Here is an 18,286-nt window from a genome sequence, read left to right on the forward strand (position 1 = left end):
TGAAACCTGGCCTTAGGGAAGAGTTTGGATTTTATGGCATCCGGTATCTTCTATGGGTTCATGGTCTTTCAAAATTGCTGTGTTTCAGTAATGGAAGAAATTGTTACTCTGCTCATCTAGGAAAAGGGAACTTGTCACGTTGTGCTGCACCCGCTGGCCAACAGGGTTCAAGAAGGGTAGAAGTCTTCAAAGCAGTTACGCTGCTACAGGCCAGAGTGACTCAGCTGAGCTCTCTTCCCGAGGGAAAAGCAGGAGGATTTTGGTTGTTCAATCCTGTGCTTGGCAGCAGCTGGCCAAGCCGTGTCCGTGTCCTGGCTGGAGAGCCCCAATGTGCAGAGTGGTGGCACTGGTCTCCCCAGCCCAGCGGGGAGGGCAGATGGGACCTGGAGGGCTGAGCAATGGCCAGGGGACACAAATGGAGACAAGCTTCGTTGGCTCACTCAGCAGCTGCTGTTAGCTGAAGCAAGTGTGACAAATTGGGCTCCGTTGTTGGTGGCAGTGAGTGCCACACTTTAATTCTTTTTTTTTTCTTCTTTTTTTTTTTTTTTTTACTGGCTTTAGAGGCTCTGCCTCGATTTCACAAAACATCTCCTTGCTGGTGCTCTGGGGCAGAGGCTCAACCAAAGCGGTCCCCCTGATTTTGCTGAGGAGATGCTGGTGCCGAGGTGCCAGGAGGAGGCTGGTGGCTGGTGGGAGCATCCGGCCAGCCTTGTGCTCTGATCCCCACCCTGTGGGCCTTAGGGTGCTTCTGGGCTCTTTCTGCCACTGGCCGTTTGTGCGGGTGAGGAGTCACTCTGCTATGAAGAGCACAGGCTCCCGCCCCTTAGGACAGCTAAAGCCCCTGGGACAAGGCTCCGTGCGCAGCTGATGTGGCGGGGGGTTATTTCCCTTTCGTGCGTGACCCCCACCGGGGTCGGTGGATCCGCCTGACAAGGTGTGAGCACTCTCTCGCCAGAGCTATGGCTTGGTAAAGTACAGCCGCATTTTTCATGTTGAGTTCTGCTGCTTCTTTCACTCGTGCAAGGCCGGAATGACCAGATGACTTCACTTAACGGGCTCAAAGTAACTTGCAGAGGGCAGCGTGGTGGCTCCTCAGCCATCCCTTGGGGCAGCCATCCAGCCGTCCATCTCTGATGCGCGCTGATGCCCGCTAGAAGCAAACGTTGGCAGCTCTTATTCCCAATGAAATCTGTCCCAGGAGAAGCTAACGATCTCAGTGCTGAGCTTCTCAAAGCGGTTGATGCCAGCCCTTGCCTGGCGCTCTGACTCTGGCGTCCAGTGGTACAAGCTCCTGCAGGGACAGAAATAGCCGCTGTCTTTGTCTGCCCAGCACGTGCAGCTATTGCATCGTGTTCTGGAGCATTCAAGCCTAAGCGAGGAGCAGGGATCTTGTCAGAAGTTAGATTTTGGCCTTCAGAGCAGGGGGATGGATGCTTTTAGCGTGTTCCCAAGGGATTTCTTGTCTCTGGGACACAGCCTGGACCGGTGTAGGCAGAAGCTGACCTAAAAACCTGAGCGGAGCTGGTCCGGCAGAGCCTTTTGGTCCTGGCAGGTCTCCTGTTCAGTGGTGCACTGTGCTGCCCCTGGGACCCACACCAGATGCTAACGGAAAGGATGAGGACGCGATGCAAATCGTGCTCCTCCGGAGTGGGCTGTTGGCCTGGCAGGGCACGGTGGGTCTGCGCTGGGTCACCCCGGGACACTGCGAGTCTGGCTCCATCGAGACAGCCTGTCATTATTCCTCAGTAATAGTTCCTTGGGTACAATTTCCTGCCCGGCTTGTTGCCAAGCTGTGATAAATGAGCTTTGTCAGATAGCAGACTTGCAGATTCACCTCTGGAGCAGCGCTATCGGGTCTCCTTTTCAAGCAAGCTACCCTGTGTCAGCGTGAATCGGAGGAGAAGTTGTACATTAACGTCAGTGAAAACCTGACGCCCACTGGCTCGGTGTGAATGAGCTGGCTGGGTAGCCCTTGGCTGGCGGCAGCGCAGCCGATGCCTCCGAGGCCAGCGACCAGCTGCAGGGACCACAGGGGAGGGTTGGTGGGAATCCTCCGTGGTCAGTGAGGCCCCAGTGTTTACCCCGTGGCAGCCACCTGCCTCCATCCCAGTCTCATCTTGCTTTTTTAGAAATTTTTTTCAAGACTCTTTTTTTGAAGCCCTAGAGGACAAATGAAATGGAGCTGAGTGTATAAATGTTGCTGGTGCCCGGAATCGTTTTGATGCCTTTGGCACACTCTGTTACGGGATGCAGGCATGCAGCCCTGACCTGCTCTACATGGAGGGCACAGCCAGCCTAAGGAGTTAGCGTAGCTGGAGCACCTACGCTTGCTGCTGGGACCCTGAATGCTCAGCAAGTTATCGCTTCCCTGGCCTCCAGCTAGCCTTCACCTTGTCAGCAGAGGTCATTTTGGGGTGTTATTTTAAATGTTTCTGTGACTTCAAAGTGCTGCTTGGTTTTCTGCTGCTCTTCTCCCTTGGGCTGGCTGGTGTCCTGTTAGAGCTCAGAGCTGCCAGCCTGACGGACGGAAGCTCGAGCTAACTTCACCTGGATCGAGCACTTGCTTTTATCATGTCAGGCCTCTGAGCACACCGTTGTTTTCTATTTAAAGGGAAAAAAAAAAGAAAAAGAAAAGGAAAGTAACCCTCTTCTCGACAGTACTGTAGAGTTTTGGATGAGTGGTGCCTGCCATCCCAAACACAGCGCTGAACTGTGATGCATGTAGCACCGATGCTGTGACGGACACTTGAAAGCCACGTGTCTGCATCCCAGTGCATTTCCTGCTGGCCCGGGAGCACTGCGTGCATTTCTCTTCTGCGAGCTTGCTCCTTGTGAATGTGGCTTTAGGTGGGCTGGAGGGGTCCAGCACCTCTGTTGCCCCATCCGTAGAGGGAGGCCCGTGAGGAACCAGAGGAAAAGAGTGCTTGGGAAGCCCAGGCCGTGCCCACAGGGCACATGTCTTGTGGTTTTCTTTCTGCTTCTTGTTTCGCTGCCCTGCTATAAACACTTAGAGCTGACTTTGCCAAAGCAGAGGGCCTTGGGGCACCTCACTGCAGGTGATGATCCGTGGGAACAGAGGGCTGCAGCCCTTGAGGGGCTGTTGAGAAGCCTGACTCTTGGGAAAGAAGACTTTGGGGTTTTATCAACCGCTTTTGCAAAGTTATTCTTTGGGGTCTCAGCAGTATCCCCCAGCCGTGTGGCTGCTGCGGGGGGACTGGAGCAGTCCTGGCTTCCTCTGGCCTGGAGCCTTTACGGCAGAGCCGGCCGCCGTTGTCGGGAAGCCAGGAGATATCAAGTGGCTTCCCTGGGTGTGCCCTCCAAGAGGGAGGCTGGAGGGACAATAGCATTCTCCTGAGGGTGAGCATCCCTTGGGTCAGACAGAGCTGGGTTAACAAAGTGAGTCTGTTAAGGGAGGGTAAAATAGAGGTTGTATGAGCTCCTGCACGGGTGCTGTTTCCAGGCACTGTAGCTCCGAGTTGGGGAAAGGAAGCCTTCATGGTTTTTACCCTCATGTCTTTAATCCTTTTTCTGCATCCCGCAGGAGACCAGGGTCCATGGTTTCCATCCTGAGTTACTGTTTGGCTCATCTTACAGGCTGGCAAACGCTCGCGCTGGAGGATTGAACCCAGTAAAGGAGTGATCCCCCCCGAGAGCGAGGTGTCTGTGGCCATCATAGCAAACTTGGACGACACCGAGAGATTTGAGGATGAGGTGAAGGTGTCCATAGAGAACAGCCACACCTACGTCATCCCTGTCCAGGCTGTTGGCACAGGCACAACGATTGTCACCGACAAACCCATTGCTCCAGAGCTCAACTTGGGCCTCCACTTCAGGTAGGGATCTCTCGGCTCCCGCTTCCCACATGGGCTCGGCAAGGAGTTTTGCTGTAGTCCTTCAGGCTAGTTGTTCTTCAGTGCTCAAGGTCCTGGCTCTGCTTCACCGAAGCCACAGGAACTCCTTTAGGAGTGTTCTATGGCCGTTTGAAAGTTGTTAGATACCCTCAGAAACGACCAAAATGGAAACCAGTTGCTAGATTGTCCCCGATTTGTTTTTAGTTGGAATATATTTATTTCTGTACTTTATCAAAGAATGAGCTGGAGGAAAACAGCAGGTCCCAGAAGCCTCCTGCTGGAAAATGCTACATTACAAGTATAAACATATTTCTGTTTGCAATAACGTTGCTTACCTTTCCACTCGCTATGGACTATTCTCTCGCAAGAGTGGAAAACCTTGGTGGTAGCTTGTTAGCAACTCCTCGACTGAATTAATGGTGCTGGTTTATTTCCCTTCTGCCTGGGAGTCCTGGAGGAGCTGCAGAGTTTCTTTGCCCTGTATCATCCATCAGTCTGCTCGTCTTCCCCGGTTCCCCTGCTGGGCCGCTCTTTATTAGAGGCGCTCGCTCTTCCCTCGTTTCCCCTGCCCGCGTTCCTTGCGGTCTGCCAGCACTGCGGCGGCGGCAGCCCGAGGCAGAAGCGAGCAAGGGTGCCTGCAGGAGCAGCTCTGAGCGGGAGAAGAGGAGAAGTTGGCTGAGGTTGGGTGGGATAAATTGCATGTGCTACCTGAAAGAGCTTAGCTCGGAAGGGGGCATTCACGGATCCTAGTGCGTGTGTCTGAAACTGGCTACATTCTTACAAATGGGAGAAAAAATAAGCCTTTTCAAAGCGCTGTTGCTGTCGGAGTCCTCTTGGGACGAGAATAATACTCTTCTCCAAGTGCCTGTTCCTTTTGCTGGCTGCAAAGAGGCTCCACAGTGCTCCGATACCTAAATTTTGGGCTAGAAAGAGGAGGTTGATGCTGCCTTAAGCGTTTAGGCTAGACTAGTGGGGTGGGGTGGGGTGTTGGGGTGTGTTAAATATGCACCCACAAGCCCCCCAGGTAAGCAGGGACATTACAGGGAGATTGGCACTTGGCCAGCGTGCCCTGTGCTCTGTGCAGCCACAGATGGGCTGCACAGTGGAGGGGAGAGCGTGGGTGGGAATGGTGTCATTGTCCTCTGCCCCCCTTCGTGTCTTTGCCCGCAAGCTAGTTGGGAGCCGCCGTTGGCAGTGGGTGCAGAGCTGCCACCAGGTGAGCTGGGGGGACCCAGGTGACATCCCAGATGAGGTGGGCTTTCCCAGAGCCACAAATCAGGCACCTACCCAGAGCTTCCCCCAGCCTTCATCTGCCGCTGTCCACAACAGAAAACCGGTTCATACTAAGCCTTGTACACATCATTTGTAAAGTGTGTTTCAAAGACTCGTTTGTTCTAATCTGTCACTTCTGTGTTGGTGTTTAGCTGCTTGTGGCAGACGTGCATTTTGCAAGACACGTGTTCCGTACCTTTCAAAAACCCAATAATTGTTGTAGGAACAATTCTGTTCCTGGTGGCGCTCAGATTTATAGAGGGTAGAATAATTATTCCACGCTGGCCTGCAGTTAGTGTTTCTTTACATAATGGAACCAATTTCCATTGAATATTCGTTTCGGTTTATATCTAGCTGTAGTGATCAATCTCTTGTTGTCACTCCATTCCCTCAGCTGGTAGACCGGGTCTTGTTGCTGTGTTTGTCTTGGGGGAAGCTTATGCTGATCCTGCGTTCTCACAGTGCATTTACCTTCCTAAGACACAAAACCAGCTGCCCTGTTCAGCTGATGCGTTGGGGGCAGGGAGAGCTGGATGCTCCCTAAGAGATGGGGGAGTGAGGAGGGGGGGTAAGATGGGCCCCGGCGGTGGGATAACTGGTGCCCAGATCTCCAGATGAGTCTCTGCACCCTGCCAGCTCCCCAGTAGCATCTTCAGAGGAAGCCACCTGAGGCAGCAGCTCCCCAGGAGCAGGTGAAATGGCAGCAGAGCTGCTCGTCCACCCACCTGCAGCCAGGTCAGACCAGCTTCGTGCCTGGTGCAGGGAGACCTGCAGGACGCACCTTGGGAAAACCCTCTGAGTGCTGAGCACCAAAGGGTGATGCTCTGCTCACGAGTACCTGAGGTGACGGATCTTTGCGAAGCTTTTCCTTGCTGTACACAAACTGACCAGCTGCTGGCTGCTGAACTTAGGGCCAGCCGGGGTCTGGCTTTGGCTGAAGCTTCGAGCTAGGTCAGCCTTTTCAGAGGTGGTTTTATTGCTGAGCGTGCGGTCAGATAACGCCATTGGGGTGCTGAAGCTGGGTGACCGCTGGGAAATAGCAGCCCCCATAACGTTTTCCATCTCTTCTTCTAGCTTTGATCGCTGCTGTTACCATTTCAAGGTGACAAACAGAGGACGACGCACCCACCAGCTGTGTTGGTCAACAGAAGGCTTCCCCATGTTCAGCCATCGTGACCGTCTCCATGCCATCAGTAACACCAAGGGCACAGATTCCCTCCAGAGCCCCAAACCTGCCTGCCCTGTGTTTAAGCTTCAACCACTGAGGACAGAGCTGATGCCGGGCAAGACTGTGGAGATGGTGCTGGAAGGCTCCTCCAGCACTCCCCAGGTGAGTTGCCCCACGAGGGCTGCGCCCTCCCCACCAGGTCACCTCCGCTGGGGCTTCTTCCGACCCCTTGACATTTGCCTTGGGAAAAGGAGCAAGCGCTTTCCAGAAACTGTTTTAATGCCACAAGTTACCATGGCAGCACCGGCTGCTTTCCTTGCTGGCCACCATCAGTGTTTCCATAGTCACCATAAACCCAGCTCGCTGGTACCAAAATGCTGGCTGAAGGGAATGTTGCTGCTTCAGAAGCAGAGGGCAGGTTACAGGGTGTCATGTGCTGAGGCAGAAAGGAAGGGCGGAGAAAATAAGTTACACTTAGGCTAGGAGCAGAGGCTGTAAATAAATGAAAACATGTGAGGTCATAGATGTGGTGAAAAGAGTGAGTTAAAAAAACCCAAGCACTAAACCTGTGAAGAGAGGGAGAGTCCGAGAGCAGCATCATTTTTCCTCTGCAGACAAACATGGGCAGAGGCTTGTCTAGCGCTGAGTCCTGGAGGAGAAAAACAGTGCGTGCCAGCCCTGATGGTCAGAGTGACGTTCATCCACGTGGGAAAGTGTTCCCAGGGACCGTTATAATTGACAGCTTGACTTGTTGTCGGTATTTCCATACCAGCTCACCCCAGACTCTCAGCCAGCCTTGGTGTCCCAAGGGCAGCCGGGTCTGGCAGCACCCTTGGGTGGCAGCTCAGCAGGGTCACGGGGTGTTCTCCCCCCCGGGCCCTTCTTTCCAGGCCAGGGGAAATCCCACTCTGCAGAGGAGCTGCCAGCTAACCCTGGTGTACGTTCCTTGGCTCTGGGACCGCTGGGCCCAGGTGTTTAAGCAAATGTGGAATGAATCTTCAGGAAGCTCCTGCTGTTCCTAATGATCTGAAAGGTGCTTGCAAGGGTTGCCTCAGTGGCAGCTTGCAGAAGGCTTGATCGCTCACCTAGCTGAGTGCCCTCATAAACAGGATGCAGCATAACAAGAGGAGGGGGCTATTGAGGAGGGCAGTGGCTGTAAATTGCGGCAGGAATAGGGTCCGTGGTTGGGTGGCTAGCAACTGCAGCGTGTTTTGTGGATGCCCTGCCAGCACCTGCTTGGGTGACGCGTGACTCTTGCATGCAGGTGGTGAAGGAGCGGCTGCTGTGTCACGCCGTGGTGGGGAGCAAGGCGGGGAAGGCACAGATAATGCAGGTGGACATCACGTGTGAGTTCGTTGATCCCGTTCTGCAAGTGTCTACCAGAGAAATCGCATTCCGGGTGGAGAAGGTAAGTCTCAGGATTGCATCCTGGCATTGAAGAGCGTGGCTGATGGCCGAAAGCCTGCAGGGTGTGCGTGCCTGTTAAACACGGGGGGGATGGGGACGGTTAAACCGCTTCCCCAAGTCCACGGGGCTTCAGCTATCGATTCGAGCCAGAGCAAGCTTTGGCCGTTACCACGAGATGGTTCTACCGCCGAGATGGTGATTTTGCTGCCCTGGGGTCGGGGACAGTCACAGCTCTGCCCTTCTCGAGGTGGAGGCAGGATGGAGCTGCTGCGCCAAGGGCACAGGTGAGGCAGTGGGACCCGCGAGCGCAGCGTGGCCGTTGCACAGCCACCTTGTGCGCTGGGGCTGCCGGGGGGAGAGCCGATCGCTGCAGCTGAGCGATGCTAAACCCCTCCTCGCCCTTCCTGAGGTGCTTTGTGAAGTAAGTGAGGATGTTCTTAGCGATGAGATGGTTTTCTGACTTCAGCGAAGTAACGCTGAGATTGCAGCTGCTGCGCTGAGGGGGGATCGTAGCCACTTGCAGAGAGACACGCATTTGTGTAGTCAAGATGAAGGGAGGTTTTTGAGGCTCCTCCAAGGCATGGGGATGTCTGAACACCGATCCTGCAGGGAAGCTGAGAAGAATGGAGCTTCCTGCCAATTCCTCAGGCTGGTGAAGGAAAACTGTCATCTTTTGTCTCTCTGCCTTCCCTGCTCTTGGCATGGATGCTGGCTCTTTGCGTTTCCCTCAGCCTCACCTCCTTCAAAGGACCTGCAGTCATCCCTCAGCTGCAGTGATGACAACACCGATGCAAAACAGGAGCCCTTTAGTCTCTGGGTCCTGACTCCTCCATCATCTTTGCCTCTCCCACGCGGTGTCTGAAACAGAGAAGATGGTTCATTATTTAGTTTCTGTATTTTCAGGCCTCTCCTCTGGTTCCCAGGCTTCCAGAGAAGCACAAAATCCTGTGAGCGGGTGGTTCACACTTAATGAGAAGCTTTTCAGCTGTTCCTGATGTCTGCCTGTGTTCTGCTTGATGCCCTGTGCTCTAGTTTATCGAGTGCTATGACGCTGCAGCTGTTGGATATCGATACAGCCAGAACTAGTTTCCCAACCGCTGCCTAGTTGATGTGAACCCTGCAGGAAGGCCAGAGCGATGCATAAACAGAAAGAAATAGCTTAGGCTGAGCTTAACTGTGAGGCTACAGACACTTTGTCACTGGAGCAGGGACAGCAGGACACACGTTGCAACCAGACCGTTGAGGTTTCTAGCTGGCTGTTTGTGCGTGTAAATGTTCCAAGCTAACCTTAGGCTACTGCAGGCTCTCTGCTCCAGGCCAAATCCTGCTTGCTTTTCTCTTCTGACTAGCATCCCTGCTTTTGTGAGGCTCCTGGAGCCACTAAGGCTGTAGGAAATGACTGGGGGTGAAAATCGTCTTGTGCCATTCTGCCCAAGAGAGGGTAAACTGGAGACAAGCGCTCTGGGTTCGCTTTCTGCTTTTGACCTTGGTCAAGCAGCTGCCTCCTCTCAAGGTGCTGTTCCCTCGTCTGTATGTGAGACTGTTTCCCTGCCCCCTGGGGGATGCTGTGGTTTCTAAACGTGAAAAGCACCTGACGTTCTGAAAGAAAAACCTTGTAGAAGGGTAGAAACTAATACAGACAGTGACTAAGAGATGTGTGCAATTTTGGGGTTGAAAACTCTGAAATGCGTCGGAAGGGAAGGGAGGTGCGTGGCCACTTCAGGTTGTTTTCTTCTTGTCTCCTCTTTCTGTAGCTACCCAGTGACGTCCTCAGCCTACAGCATAAGCCTCTTTCTTTAAAAAACATGTCCTCCCTGCCGCTGAGTGTCGTCCTGGCCTTAGATCAACCCTTCAGAGTCTGTGATGCGGCCCAGCAGCCCCTCCCTGCAGATGTCCAGGTGAGCAGGACCTTCCCGTGGTGGGCTTTGAGGAGGAGGGATGTGGCGGTGCGTTCCTGTTGGGAAGTCCTCTGGCAGTGTCTTCTGCAGAGTCAGCAGTAGCCTGGCCCCAACTCAATCAGATCTGAAGTGAGCTGCTGGAAGAAACAAAAATACCCGAGTTGGGAAGATACTTCGTGGCTCAAAGCCATGAGGAGAAGGGAGCAGGCACCTAGGGCTGGGCAAGCCATGGAGTAAAGGTATCTCCTGGGACTTGCAGCAGCCGTCCTCAGCCAACCTCAAGAGCAGCTTGCTCTCTGTGAGGGCAGCTCTGCCTTCGGGAAGGCTGAGGATGCTCCTCCCGCTGTCGCCTGGCACCTGCCCTGTCGGTGGTGGAAGGTGCTGGACGTGGGCTGTGCTGGACACGTGCTGGTGGAGGTGCGGGCACCGTTCCTGTGCCGTGCCGGTGACTGGCCCCTGCGAGGCTGAGGCTGCCGTGCCGGTGCACTTGTGCTGTGAGGATAAAGGAGTTTCTCTGGAGTCAGGGCAGCAGCCCTGGCTTGCCGGAGTGCTGGTTCGGCTGTGTGTTTAGCACAGAGCCTCTGTGGGTCCAGAATTCAGTAGGACAATATTTATTTCCCCCTGGTATCGATGCAAAGCACAGAAACGTGAGCCTGCAATAGTCTGAGGAGAGCGTGGTGCTTGCAGTCAGGCACTCGCTGTAAAGAACGTGCAGGGTGGGCTGAGAAGCCCACGCTGAGGTCATGCTTTAAGACATTGACATGTTCCATGCTATCCAGCCTTGGACTTCATTACGCTGGTGTTTGATCTTTTTAATCTCCTTGCAGCCAATGAAGCTGGAGGTAGGGGAGGAACGTCATTTCTCCATCGGATTTAACCCTGCTCACGAGGAGCATCTGAATAGCTGGGTGGCAGAGAAGGCTCTGAAGATACAGCTGCTCGAGCATCCTCGCGAGGAGCAGGTCACTGTTCGGGGAGAAGTCTTCTTCCCCAATCTCCAGTTCCAGACTATGGCCGTGGACTTTGGGTGCATCTTGAATGACACTGAGGTGGAGCGTTACATTGAGATGACCAACTGCAGCCCGCTTCTCGTCCGGTACCACTGGTCGTTCCTGACGGGCGGCCATGCGAGCCAGCTGAGGTATGTGCACCGTTGCCCTCTCCTTGAAGCTCCTCTTCCTAGTGTCCTGTCTGTACCTGGCGAAGACCCAGGCCGTTTGCCTGGGATCTGGCAAGCAGCTGTCAGCTCTCCCTGGTGGGAATAACACCTGCCAGCCGTGGTCAGGCTAGATGCTCAGGGAAAAGGTGATCTCCGCCAGCTGGACGCTGGGGGGGAGACCCTGTTCTCCAGCCGAGCTGGGGCTGTATGACACTACTAACGCTTTTTGCTTAGCCCATACCCTGGAGTCCTGCTGTGCCTCTGGAGCTACAAAGCCACGCTTAGGCAGGTGGACGGTAACATCACCGGTTTTCCATCCCTGCCGACCCTGTACGTTGTCATTTCATCCTAAGAACCTACATAGGCGCTGCCACCAGAAGGACCTGCTGCTGCCCCGGTCCCTTGCTGCTGCTTTGCTGTAGCTCCCGTACTGGTTCCCCGGGAAGGAAAGCTGCTGTGGAGAGCTGTGCTCGCAGACCCTGGTGGCCTGAGGCAAACACCACCCTGGAGAAGGGAGTTTTTGTCTGTTAGCTGTTTTGTGAATGCGATGTGCAGTTGATTCAGCATTTTTCGCCAAAACGGCAGGTTCTGCTGGGGCTGTAGGTCCAGCTGCAGGTGTCGGTGGGAGCGCTTGTCTGAGCATCCTTGGGAGGCAGGGCATCCAGCCCTGGTCAGTGGTTTCCAAGCCCAAGAGCACTCTTGCAGTGGTGCTGCAGCACATCTATAAACACATTTCTAGCAGTTCCTCCCGCTGTGGCCTCTCTGCGTAGTACAGAAGCCTAGTCTGGGCGGTTTTAATGACAGTAGCAACTGGTTTTTCCATAATGCCCTGGGAAACCGAGCAAAGTTAACCACTGCGCGTTGAAGTGCTGCTATTGCAAATAACAGAGATCATAAATAAACAGTTTTGTTTAGGGAGTTGGAATTTGGCTTAGAGGAGACTGGGCACTGGCATTAGCCATGGCGGTGAGGAGGGCTTGGGGGAGAAGCTGTGGACACTGGGGTAGCCCGTTCACAGCGGGGTCTTACCAGGTAACGGCCAGTCTGGTGTGGCCCTTCATGCGCGGCGCCTTCAAGAACAGACCCTAAAATGCAGGGGAAAGTCTGCAAAAGCAGGTGCAAGGAGGTGGACAGGGAAAGAGTAACAGGGCTGTAAGCTTTGCTCGGAAGCCCCTGTCATCTCCTGGTAAATTAGATTAGGGTTTAATTACAAGCTAAGGGAAAAATCTAACGTTGATGATAGAACAATGCATATATTTTATGATAACAGAGAAACACACACATTGGAGCAAAGCCTGTGTGGAATGAATTTCCTCTGGGGTCACTTATTGGCCAGTTGCCTGTTTGTATCGACTCTTTTTTTTTTTTTTTTTTTTTTTTTAGGGTTTTGGAAATGTGACTGCTGAATCAGTTTTCAGCTTTTAATTCCCCCATCTCCACTTAAGTTGGCTTTGCTGGACCTGAGCCTGCAGGTTCTTCTGGCAGACGCTGAGTCACCCAGCTCTGAGTTGGTAGCAGCTGAGGGTCCTGAGCATCTGGCAGGATAGCAGCCCCTGCTCCAGAGGGTTTGGCATAGCCCCTTTGCTGGCTCGTTAGTGCTGTGGACGTTAGGACAGCTCCCTTTTCTGCTCTGCATGTTAATTAAGCAGTAATGTGCTCGCTCTGGGTCCCTCGGCAGACACCATGTGATTCTCCATGTCAGGGCTGGAAATGAAGATGGTCTCCAGGCTATTAACACCTCAGATTGCTCATTAAGAGCCCAGCAGAAGGGCAGCATGTCAGATATTATTTCTGGTCTACATTAAGCACTGTTGCTATTCTAAATTATCAGATCAAACTAACTCGGTCTGACATCGAGGGAATCAAACATCAGGTCTCGTGAAGGCGAGATCGATAGAATTGAAGCGTCCACACTTCTAACCTTGCTGGAGCTGATTGCCAGAGACTCCCAGCATCAATCAGACACACACATTTATTTTGGCCAGGAGAGAAAAATGTTGTTTCTCTGCCTGGACAAGACTATTTGTGCTTAAAGTGGGTTTGTTTTTTTTGTTTCTTCTAATTGGTCAACCCATTTTTTCCTCCTTACTCTTTAGTCACTGCTGCTACTTTGAGCAATCGTATCAGCAACACAGTCCAGCCATTGCTGTGCGGTTAGTCATTTCCAGGGCGCGCACAGTGACAGTTGGAGGTGTCGGATCTCACTGCAATGATGTTGCTTCTCTGTCTCCGCGCTGCCTGGTCTGAATGTCAACAGGTGGTTCAGTAAATGCACAAATCGTAGCTCAGCAGAGGAATTTATCCTAGCAAAGAAATAGGCATCAGGGCATTGGGACAAAATGCAGTTTCGAGTTTGCTCTTGGCGAGGGCAGACCATCACCACCACCTTCCCCAGCTGCTGGCCAGGTGGCCCAGCTCAAGCCACGTGTTCCCACAGGGTGCACTGGGCAGGTTTTGAGTTTACTTCTGTATCACATTGTTTTGTTTTCAGTTTCAAACACCCTTGAGCTGTCTTGCTTGTTCCAAAGTCCCTTTTCAATCTAAGTCTGTTGGCCTGCAGGACAAATCAAAGTGCATCGTCGGGGTCCATAAGCCTGTTTAGATGCCTCAGGGGTGCATGGTCTCTGGTGCTTTGCCCTGTGACAGAGCTGGGGCTTTGTTGGGGGGCTTGTTTTCCCCCGGTACTTCGGCTGTGCCTAAGGGATGCACCAGCGTGTGGTTCCTGGGGGCCTGGGCAAGGATGCTGGGCGTGTGGGTGCCACGCACCAGGGCAGCAGCCTCAGCGCTGTTAAAACTCCTGCATTTAATGCAAAGGGGTGGTGGCTCCTGGCACGTGTCCTTGGTGCTGGCAGGACCTGCAGGGACCTCGGGCCTTCCGATCACCGTTCTGGGGTGTCTGTCCTGCTGGTGGTGGCTCTCGCACAGCCTGAGCTGGCAAGGTCACGTCATCCTGCCTGAATCTTCACGTGCGGTTTGCAGAAGCGGTGTGATTTCTGGCTCCTCTATTTTGGGAGGTGGGTGTGGGGAGTGGTGTGAAGCTGTGTCCTTAGGAGGCTCAGAAACCAAGAGACAGGCTGAGATGATTTTTTTTCCTAATGTCTCAGCGGTTTGGATGGTGGGTGGCACAAGGCTGTCCTGGCCCTAGCAGGAAGGACTCTTCTCTCCCTGCTGTCAGTGTGCCTGTGCTGCCATTGAATCCCCCCTGTTAATACCTGGATCCATTTTGTCTCATCTGACGGGTGGTCAGGTTGGGTGAGATGGACGCAGGGGGGTTAACACCTTGCTGTCAGCCCCTCCAGCCCCAGGCTGACCTGCTTATGTCAGGAGGCTCCTCATCTCCACTCCAGCGTGCTGGTGGAGGCACTTCCGCAGCCCTTTGGCCCCTCTGCTTTGGGGCTGGTGCCTTCTGCAGGTGGAGGAGCCGCTCTCTGCTCCTTGCCTTCATCCCTGCGTTCACAGCCTTGCTCTGAAAGTGCTGGAGGCTGCCCAGAAGGTCCCGATTCTGAGAAAGGGTTACCTCAAGCCTGGGCTGATGCCGAACATCTCATCATCTTGCCCTTCTTTCCCAGGACCAACCCCCTTTCCTTCAGTGCCAGGAAGATGTCGTGTCCTTGGGGTCAGCTTTCTGTTGACATCTCGGGTTCCTCACTCCCTTCCTTTTCATGTGATGCTCATTGTTGTTCTTTTTGACTTTCCCCCACTGGAAAGAGTCCCTGGCTGTGCTGCTTCACGCTTCTCTGCAGCAGGACTTGCTAATCACATCATCTCCCAGCACTGGGTCCCGGAGGGCTTCTACTTTAGAGGGAAAAATACTGTTGTTGTCTAGGCACCACGGTCTGGTGAAGTTGCCTCAAACCATTCTGTAGAACTAGAGGTACCTTAATAAATGATTATGGCTTTTCCATCTTGGGGGTTTCCCTCTCCTCGGGAGCTGTTACTAAGCCGCATTATTTATCACGAGCCACTCTAAGAGCTGCGGTTTCATTTCCTCACCATGTGCATCGTAGCGAGCGGTTCTGGGACAGCTGCCGCGATGACAGCCGGACCCAGGCACCCAACGGGTGCGTGGGCTGGTGCGTGGCTGGAGGGTGTTGAGGTGCTCCTCTTGGTGGCCCGACACTGTGGGCATCTCCCCTGCCGCCAGGGAAAGGTAGCGTGCAGCTGCAGGCTGCCCAAAAGCACCACTGTCCCAGCTGAGCTGGATTTATCTCATCCTTACGGAGCTGCCCAAGTCAGCGGCCGCTGGAGGTGTTGGGCAGTTTGGTCGCCCGTCAGGGCCCCCCAACATGCACCCGGGTGCCTGGGCTGAGAGGAGCAGAGGTTGCGTGGGTGGGACCGTAGGTGGGCGATGCGCTGCAGGGCTGAGCGAGCGCCTTCATCCCCTCCAGCCCTGGTTTGTTCTTCCCCACGGATGGTGCCGAGCTGTTGCTCGGGGTCCCGGTGGCGTCCCAGCAGCAGGCGGAGGGAGGGCTGTCAGGGGCTCACCTGGGCGAAGCCGTGTTCTTGCATGTCGCTGTAGGGAGGGCAAGTCAGGCGGGATCTCTTCCAGGTTGTGAAGAGCAGAGCCTGTAATCCAGAAACGAAAACCAGCCTTAGATACTAAAGACAAATCTTTGTTTGGAGCCCGTGGTTCAAGGCACTGAATTCCCAGCTGTAAAAAATGTGCCGTGTTTGACTGCGGGGGGAACGTTTACGAATAGGAACAGCGGCAGGTAGGCATGGCCCGAGCGCGTCCCTCCACGTGGCGTTGGAAATCCAAGCAGAGCTACTGTGAGCACCTGCTGCAATTTCATACAGGGACCATAGTTGGAGTCATTTGGGAATTCTGAAAACGTTAACCCATACGCTTTTTACTGGCTGCTGTTGCTCAAAGGATAAACTCGGCTCTGTTTGCAAAACGAGCGGTTGAACTGCTTTGCTGAACCATTTGTCAAATTTGTCCTCCAACAGTTTGTGTTTAGAAAATGCTGGGGAGGTAATGATGGCATCAGGACGTGCCACACCGGTTAGAAGCTCGTTTCAGCAGAGCTGCAGCCTTTTTGGCGCGAGGTGCGGTTCGAGCTGCTGTTTTGCAGCCAGGGAGTACCTGCGGCACGGCAGGGAGCTGAATCTCAGTGTCGCGATTGGAATAGATTGATTAAAAATGACCAGCGTTTCCTTCCCCAAAGCACTAATTGCGGCTGCTTTGGTGCTCATCGGGGATCAATGGGCTGTTTAATTGTGAGTCTCTGCCTGGAGCCGCTTGACGTGTCTTCCCGTGTTCCTTGCGTGTGCGAAGGTGTCCCGTGCTGGGCTCGTGCCGGCTCCGTCGGGGTTCAGGCACAGCAGGCGGCGGGCTCCGTCCCTGCTCCTGCCATCGCCACTGCTGGTCCTGACCCGCAGCTGTGCGTAACCGCCCAGGGGAAAATTCAGGGTGAATACCTAGAAGAGCTGAAAACCTCCTTGCGGCACTGGGTCTGTGCTGGCTCATCACCATCCAGATCTGCCCCTTTGTGTCTCAGTCCCACCTTTTTGTGCAGTTTGTCCTTTTGTCTCCCTGCAAGGTGTTCACCTCTGATATCTGCAGTTCCTTATTGCAAGCAGTTGCCACTGCTGGACCGGCGTTGTCCCTGGGCAGCCCCCAGCATTGACCTGCTGCATCCTGGTTCTGGAGCTGCCAGGTCGGATCCATTCCTGGGCTGGCGGCACCAGTGCCCACCCAGGGGCCACGTCCTGCCAAGGAACTGCTTCTCCAGGTCTTCCTCCCTCCTGCTGCAGCTTCATGATTGAAGTTACGGTTTCTTCCAGGTTCAGCCCTCCAGCACCTAAACCTTTCATCAAACCCCAGCCACCAAAGGAGGAAGGAGCCTGCTCGGAGCACTCGGCATCTGCAGAGAGCAGTGTCACTGATGGATGCGTAGAGGAGCCAGCTGAAGCCCTGGGAGCAGTGGGGGATCCTGCCCAAGAGCCAGCAGATGCAGAGGACTCCCTGGAAGCAAAGGTAGATTTTCTTGTACACTCACTGTTTTGCATTGCCTCCCCCAGCTTGCCACCAAAAAGCCGTGCTGGTGCCAGCGTCCCTTTTTTGCTGCCCTGCTGCCATGTGCCTTGAGAGTGGGCTGGGCAGCAGGGCCAGCAGCTGGACACGGGGCTTATGGGGAGGGACAAGTAGGGTAGTGTTGTTTGGAGAAGCCCATTCAGGTCCTCCTGACCTATGGTGAGGTTGGGGTTTTTTGGTTGGGTTTTTTTTGCACTGTGAAAGGAGGGGTTTTACCTGCACCGTGATGTGGAGGCTTCCAGTTCCCTTCCTCTGTCAAGCCCTGCCCAGTACTGGTCTCCATGTGCCATCTTCTCAGCCCCAGCTAGAGCCACCCGTTGTCACGTCTCTGCCTTCGCCCGAGCCCTGGTATTGCAGCGATGGCCACAGAGCTGCCTTTTTATAAATGGAGACTTGACAAAGTTGCTGTCTTTTCCTCTTAGTATGGAAAACAGCCTTTGGTCTGCTGACCTTCCTGGTGAGCCTCGGTGCTTTGGAGCTTGGCCTCGGTGCTAGTGGGAGCTGATGGCGCCTTTTGCATCACGTGGGACAGAGGCTGCTCCTGGGGCAATAAAAAAGGATATAGGAGAGCACAGGAGGTTCTGAAAGTGCCGGAGTTGGTGTTAAGTTCAAGGAGGGGGGTCGCACCTGCTGACATCTAAATATCAGTGGTTTTAATGTTGTAGCTCTGCACGTGTTTTCTGAATCAGGAAAAAGGATACCCGGTAGGCATAAAGAATAGCGCGGCTGAATGTTTTCAGATAGAAGCATGAAATCATTTTTGTGCCCTGCTTTGTTGCCATGTATGCACAGATAAAGCAGGGAAATTCAAGGGGATATGGCTAGGTAGGATCCAAAATTGCTTCAAAGGATACATCTGGGTTGCAGCGTTGTCTTCTGCTTGTGTCACTGTATCAAGGCAATGCCCATGTAGCCTTCCTGGGGAGGTGGGAGACCATAAGCCTGGGAAAGATGTGGGTTAGCGTCTTTGGGAATATGCCCTTGGCAAAGCTTTGCAGGCTGGAAGATGTGGAGACAACAGAAAGAGCACTGAGATGTGAGAAGGCTCAGCCCTCCCCAGTGCTTTATCTCCTTGGAGAGATGTAGCCTCTGGTTAGGTCTGAGGATGTGCTGTACATACCCTGCCCATGTCAGAGCCCCAGCGCAAAGCCCTCCTTCATGTTACCGAAGCAGCAGGTATTCTTAAACTTCAAGAGCAATCACAAAGCCCTTGCTTATAAATAGGGGTCAGAAGCCCAGGGACGAGGTTCCGTTTAAAGGATGGCACCTCTGAGGTTAAACACCAGCCCTCAGCTGCTGCAAGACAGAAAAACATCTCAGCTGCCTTTTTCAGGATGGTGTTATTCGAGAGAAATGGCGATCCTCAGCCCTCCAGCACTGATGAGTGCACAAGGGGAAAGCTAAGCACCACCTGAAATGGGACAGCTGTGCCAAGGACTTCTGAAGTCCTTATTTCCCATTTTTGACACTTCTCGCTTGCAGCTGCATTCCTAT

The 18,286-nt window shown here is 53.8% G+C and overlaps 1 pseudogene across 1 annotated transcript in view; it reads left to right on the plus strand.

Annotated features, from left to right (window-relative positions):
- The window catches only part of LOC308057670 (hydrocephalus-inducing protein homolog), a 105,322-nt pseudogene that overhangs the window by 49,106 nt on the left and 37,930 nt on the right, over nt 1–18,286 (plus strand). Inside the window, exons 18-24 of the transcript in view lie at nt 3,595–3,833; nt 5,970–6,453; nt 7,556–7,699; nt 9,453–9,694; nt 9,905–10,041; nt 10,350–10,860; nt 16,513–16,735. The product of the transcript in view is annotated as a hydrocephalus-inducing protein homolog (transcript). The remainder of the gene's footprint in view (nt 1–3,594; nt 3,834–5,969; nt 6,454–7,555; nt 7,700–9,452; nt 9,695–9,904; nt 10,042–10,349; nt 10,861–16,512; nt 16,736–18,286) is intronic.

Source organism: Falco punctatus, assembly GCF_963210335.1.
Source record: "Falco punctatus genome assembly, contig: scaffold_56, whole genome shotgun sequence".
Classification (NCBI taxonomy): Eukaryota; Metazoa; Chordata; class Aves; order Falconiformes; family Falconidae; genus Falco; species Falco punctatus.